The 6,982-nt window shown below is 40.5% G+C and overlaps 1 pseudogene; it reads right to left on the bottom strand.

Annotated features, from left to right (window-relative positions):
• Nucleotides 1-859: 859 nt before the first annotated feature.
• Nucleotides 860-1,987, bottom strand: LOC101564010 (annotated as a pseudogene).
• Between the last annotated feature and the right edge of the window lie 4,995 nt (nt 1,988-6,982).

Here is a 6,982-nt window from a genome sequence, read left to right as displayed (position 1 = left end):
TCCAGTAAGTTACTTGGGATGCCTTCCTAGACCACGTTAAGTCTCCAGCAATTCCTGCCTCCCTTCTGTGGGAAATAATGGTATCGCACAGAGGCCCTGTGTTGCTTTCCTCTCACTGTGATGATGTCTTTATTGTCATGTGTTCATTGTTCCTATGTTCCTCCTTCCTTTAAGATATTTTTATGTTGCCTATTTTTGTCTTCGATTGTTTATGTTTTCCTTGTTGATAGGCAGAAGCTCTTCTGTGCCAATTCTTGGCTAGTTATGTATACTGGAAATATCTTCCAGTTTCTTTCTTTCTTTCTTTTTATAGTTTGATGCCAGTGAACCTTTAATGTCCTTGTATGTCTTTGGGTTTCTTCTTGAAGGGCAAGCTATTCCACCTAGTGCAGACCTCAGACTGATAAGTCAACAGAAGCTGTAGGTACAGAAACCACTGAGCCAACCCAGTGCTGATTATATATCTTTAAGTCCTCTTCAGGAAATGAGGCTTCAAAAAAAAAGGTAGAGTGAGTGTTCCATAGTGGATGTCTTCCTCCAAAGTCCCATGCTGTCTTACGCTGTTAATACCATCTTTGCTGACTTTGATTGTAGAACGCTACAGCTATGAAGCTCTTGCTCCAGCTGGCCATGATAATGCCTAGAGCCCCAGTACCTCGAGGATGAGGCAGAGATAAGCTGGTAACAGGTAGTGAGACTGTCTCTGCCCCATCCCAGGTCATCTTAAGTAACAGCTATGATGCCCAAGTCTGCTGACCATCCTTAAACATGTCACCCTTACTTTCAAATTAACACCATTGTTACTTTCCCTTTTAATAGCTACTAACATTCTTACTGCTTTACCTTCAGGCAGCAGGAGCTAACTGGTCAGTGCCAGCAACTGATGTAAGATCATTTTCTGCCCATAGCGAACCTGTAAAGCCTGCGGCCCCCTCCAGCTGAGTTTGGCATAGGCCTCCCTGTTGCTGAGGATGTCTTGCTTAGTTTTTAAGTCTGTGACACAGGTCTGCAAGGTCAACAGAACACTGTCTCGAAGCAGCTGTTTCCACAATGCTTTGAGTTTGGGGATACTGGCAGTTGTCATGTTGTCCTCTTCCCTTTCATTCTGTTCTCATCCATCCTGGTCCTGAAGGGCTCTGAACGCCTCAGCAGGTATACACAGTACCTTGAGTGTGGTGGTCAGCTCCTCCTCAGCTCCTCCTCAGCACCTCCTCATGCCCAATCACAAACGCACCCTCTTCCCCTGCCGTCTCCAATTTGAACAAGAAACTCCAGCGTTCAAATAAGAGGAGCCTTTCGGCTTCCTCTTTCACTCTCTGTAAGGCTGCTTCATGAACATAACCATCTGAATGTCAGCTGTATCGTCTGTGTTGTCAGGATACGGCTCAACAAAACCGTTCATGTGAATCAGCTGCCAATTAGCCAGATCTGTTCGGTCCCGTAAGTGTTGAAAATCTCATGGCCTTTGGGAACGGATCGAGCGGCCACCATCCGAAGGTAAGCTGCAGAGTACTCTAGATTGGCTAAGCGGTTTAGTATGTCTGCTCCAGGCACTATCAACGGGGAGTTTGGTTCCTTTTCCTCTTCCTCTTCCTCCAGGGGCTCCTGAAAATTATAGGCCATCACAAGGGCCACCAGCAGGCGAGAGAGTTGCCGGGAGCGGACCCTGGGACTGAACAGATCTGGATGGGCCTCCATGAAGGGCAGCACGATGGTGTGGTACTCACTGCTGATGTTAACCAGGTCCTTGTCCACAGCCTCAGGGACACCGGTGCCCTGCAGCAGGTGCCACCGCTCCTCTCAGGCCTTGCGACTCAGCTGCAGCCCTACCCGCCGCACCAGCTCAGGAAGCTGCCATGGGATCCGGATCCACCGGATCCGGATCTTGCTAGCTGCCGCCCGTGACCACGCAGTGCGGGGACGCGGGGCCCGTGGAGTGGCCGAGGGAACCAGCTGGCCCTGCCGCGCGCCTGGTCCCTGTCGCCATGCTCCTCCCAGTTTCTTTATTAACTTTCAGTTCCTTTCTGGGCTATTTTGATGAATAAGGTTATTTTATAAGTTTTATTATCATCTGGTAATTGTACAAAATAACGTTTTTATTTTGACATTCCCGTCCATGCTTGTAATGTGCTTGGATCGTATCAACCCGGCATTGTTACTCAAAAAGTTCTTTTCACTTCAGCACTTTCGTGAACAACCCTGCCTCACTGAAGAAGTATTTCCTGGTCTCCTCTGCAGTGTTTCTCACTTTTTCTTTGTTAAGTCCAGAAAACATATTAGAATGAATTTTTAAAGAAAAAGTCTGATTCGTTTTTTTCTGTTCTTATTTTTTATTCCAAAATACTCACATCTATCAAATCACAGTATTTAGCCCCAAGAGTCCTGGACTTTCCAAGTTGACTGAACTTTGAAAGCTACTTCAACCCATTCTGTTTGGCAAACAGGAAATCTTTTCTCCTTTGTTGAATATTATGACTTCTGCTTCAAAATAGCAAATAAAATTGATCATCTGGAAGTCTATACTTTGTTTTTAAATAGAAATAATCCCTTCCCTGTGTGGAAAGACTGGCTGTTTATGAACAGAGAGGGAAAGTCCAGGGCTTGACGGGTAGTACTTACAGCTAGAATCAGTCAGAAATGCAGTTTTTCTGCTATGTGTACTACTGGAGTTCGCAGGAATCACCATTAGTGGGTGAAGAAAGTCGGAAAATTAACACTTCACACTTTAGCTGCAATAACATGTTGAGAGCATCAAAAAGGCCAGGTGGGCCAGGGATACGGCTCAGCGCACAGCGCCTGCCAGCCAGCACAAGGTCCTGAGTTAGAGTCCTGACCTCACACACACACGTAAGGAGGTGCTGCCTATGAGGCATAGATTTTTAAAAAAGACATTTACCACTAAGGTATAAATGATGCCAACATATACTTCAGGTGGGTTTTTAAAGTTTTGTACGAAAGTCTTTTATTTAATGAAGTTTATCTAATAATGGGCGAGATAAGGGCACATGTCACTGTTGCCTTAGTAAGCGACCATCATCTGCAGCTCTTTGTCCTCCTGGTACTATGCCACCTTTTCACATCCCAAACTCGCAGACACGCACGGCATCTATTTCTGGGCCTGTAGAATTCCCAATCATCAGCGTGCTTAACCCTGTACCAATACCACTGTTGTTTTAATTGCTCTAGTTTTACAGTAACCATGAAAATTGGTAGAATAGCTTTCCTCTCTGGGAGAAGTGTCTTTGCTATTTTTATCATTTAACTCTTCCAAAAAGGACCAAGTGTCATGAACAATTCTATCAGACTTTGGTCAGAATTTCTGTCATCTTAGATAGCAGTTTGAGAAGAACTGATATACTATTTTACTAAAACTTGTATTCAAGAATGGATCACCTAGGGGTCGGGGAGATGGCTCAGTAGGATAAGCACTTGACTGGCAAACGCAAGGATCTGAGTTCAATCCCCGGTTCTGCCAAAACAAACAAACAAACAAACAAACACAAACAAACAAACAAAAAACAGATCACCTTATTAGCTTGGGCCTACTTTTATAGTTTGTAATAGAGCTTTATAATTTTTCTTGTGGAGCTGTATTAAACTGAATCAATCTATAAGAGATAACTTCAAATTTCAGTGACTTGTAACATTAGTACTTATTTAGGAAGGTACTTAAAGATTTTGGCTACTGTTACAAGAACTTAATATAAATTTTTAGTGTAATTACATTTTCTAGTTGTTTTGTATATCAAAATTCAACTCACCTGTATTTTAATCTTATCATTTCCGCAGGTTATTTTAGACTGATTGTATAAATGGTCATATCATCAGCAAATAATGAAAATAAAGTTGTTTCCTCTTGCAGTCACTCTCTGTAGTTGAATTTTTACCTGTACATGGAGCTAGAAGCATTATCAGATTTCTTTCAATCTCTTCACATGTGTTTTTCTTCACTTCTGTAGTTATACTTATTTCCTTCTTCCTGTCATTGCGTATTGATAGCTTCGCCACTGTGAGGTTTAAAGAACATCTATGTCAATATCTCCTTTAGGCACTTAAGGAAAATGCAGTTTCCTGAGCTCTAACTCAATCTCTGCTGCAGATTCTGGCTAGAGCTAGAGAAGCTATTAAACAAACTACCTAGATATTAGGTAATCTAGATATTAATAAGCCAAAGTTATTGCTAGTCCTTACAGTGCTTTTTGCTCTTTAGCAGCTTTGTTAAGAAAGGTAGAGTGTATAATTTTTTGGCTAAGCTGTATGACTTAAATGAGATTTTATTTTATTTTATTTTGTGGAACCAGGGATTGAACTCAGGCCCTTGCGCTTGCCAGGCAAGCACTTATTCCACTGAGCCATCTCTTCAGCCCCTTAAATGAGATTTTAATTGACTGTTGAAAAAAAAATTGCCTGTTGGTATCACTTATCTGTGATATGTCTGGGTCCCACTACTATAACCACACAGCAAGGGAGTCCAGTACATGTCCTCGAAGGGGTCCAAAGGACTTCAGGGATCTCAAATCTTATTAATCCTTCCAGTATCTCCCTCTTGGCAAACAATCATTGATAGAATAATAAGCAAAGTGAAGATTATTTCGCATTGAATAGTGCTGTCTAGTGAAAGAAGGCAGTTAGTCAAGCAACTATCAGAGGTCTGAACTGCACTGTAATAAGGAAGCCAAAAGAACTTGGAACCTAAAGCAACAGGTTACATTCACTTCAAGAATATTCCCAGCAGCATTACTCCTTACACTCAAGTATGTGGCAGAACACAAATGCTCCTCAGTAGTAAAGGAGATTAGGAAGTTGTAACACATTGACCTTGTATTGCCACGAAAGTGAACTAAGTGGATGTATATACTATATTATGAATATATTTCACAAACCTAATTTGAATGAGAGAAGGCAGATAGAAAGAATAGGTGCTATGTAATCCCATGTAAAGTCAGAAAAGTGGAGAAAACTTAGCTGTTTTGTTTAGAAATTCAAACTAGATGGCAAAAGTATAAAGAAAAATGTAAAAAAAAAAAATTATTTCCACAAGTGTCCCCTTCAGGTATGAGGAAGAGGACTAAGTTGTGCGTATCCGTCACTCCACTCTGTTCTTCCTGGCCAATGGGAACACTTTTTTTTTTTTTTTTTTTGCGGAACCAGGGATCGAACTCAGGCCATTGAGCTTGCCAGGGAAGCGCTTATTTCACTGAGCCATCTCCCCGGCCCCGGGAAAACTTTTTGAAATGTGTCAACAACTTTTACATCAGCATCTGGGAATACAATAAGGTTCTCTGCTTGCTGTGTAGTGAAGAGTGCAGGTCTGATGTGAGGAATAAAGGATCATCCAGAGCTTCTCAGCTGTCCGGGAGACCACGTGTGACCAGGAGTACAATTCACGCACATCGCTCTGTGTCACTCGCTCCTTGGACGTAGCCACTTCTGAGTTTGAGCTTTGTTCCTTATCACTCACTTACATGCGCAGCAAATAATTATGAATGCTAACTTCATGCCACCTTGTGGTGTCGGTGCTGAAGATGCAGGCTTTATAGAATTTTCTATTTAGTAGTTGAGATGGAAAGAAAAGAAAAAAAGGCAAGTAATAAAAATCTAATATAATTGAAAGCATGGTAAATACTATACTAGAAAAATGTACAAATGAAAGTAAGGAGGGCAAGCATTATTTTATATAGCGAGGTCAGGGAAGGCCTCTCTACAGAGGAAATATTCAAAGACTCAAACACATAACATAGCAGAAAAAGGGAGTCCTCTGCGGCTCCCTTGCCTAGGCTGAATGCGATAGCCAGCTTGTTGGGCTGCTCACCTAAGACACTTACTTTTGCTAGATCTAAAGCGCATACATCATCCCTAGTCACTGAATATGTGTGTGAGTCATACTCATAGTCACTGAGCATTGGCTTCAGTTTAGGCTCGTGGCTCAGCCCCACTACTGAGTTCTACTGATGGTTTAATTCTGCCATGACAAGGCTGAGTGGTCAGAACAAAAATTACATAACTCTAAAAGCCAGAAGCATTTTTTGTCCTACCCTGACACAAAAATCCTGTTGTCCCTGACTTTGATTATTGATTTTAAATTTTATTCTATTCGAAGTTATTGGTTTCTCTCTAAGCATTTCTTCAGCTGTATGGAACTGGTTCTGATGTGACTTATGACATTATTGTTTCTTCAAACTCTGTTACCATCCACTATAATTTATTCTTTTACAGATGTGTTATTTAGTAATGCATTTCTTAATTGCTAGACTATTGGAGTTTTGTCCATGTATCTTTCTGTGTTTAATTTTTGGTTTAGATTCATTTTGATCAAAGAACACATACTAAATGTTTTTAATCATTTGAAAATTCTTTGAGATTTTAATTAAGAACAACATATGGTATACTTTGGTAACTGTTCCATATGTTCATAAAAAGAAAAAGCTGAAGTGTTAAGTGAGGCATTTTACATGTATCAATTAATTTGATTAGTCATGTTCAAATATTTTATATCCTTGGTTTGTATTGAATTATAATACTGAGGTATCTGTGTGAAAATCTCTATTATTCTATAATTTTACATCAGTTGTCTCCTCTAATTGGGCTACATTTTGAATTATCCACTTTGAAGCTACTTGGCTCCCATAGTAAGAACATGAAGTGCAGAAAAATCTTGGATTCTTGTTTGACACTTTTATTATCACAAAATGTTCCTATTTGCTTCTAGTGATTTTTCTGGGCTTAACGGCTACTAATGTAATATTTCATATTTAATAATCAAGGGGTTGCACCAATTGCTGCAGTAGAAGAGCACTTGCCTAGCATGCATGAGGGTCCAGGTTCAATCTTTAGTACTACAGAAATAAAATTATGTTGAGTATTCTTTGAATATCGTTTCTTCTTTTGCATTGCATTTATTTTATTTATTTATTTATTTATTTATTTATTTATTTTTTGTATCTTAGGGAAGGGTCTACTGGGTGTTCAGGGTCTCACTACT

This window comes from Octodon degus, unplaced genomic scaffold (assembly GCF_000260255.1).
Source record: "Octodon degus isolate 3935 unplaced genomic scaffold, OctDeg1.0 scaffold00199, whole genome shotgun sequence".
In the NCBI taxonomy this organism is placed as follows: Eukaryota; Metazoa; Chordata; class Mammalia; order Rodentia; family Octodontidae; genus Octodon; species Octodon degus.
Note: the sequence above shows the minus strand (reverse complement) of the source record. Positions and strands in the feature narration are given on the sequence as shown.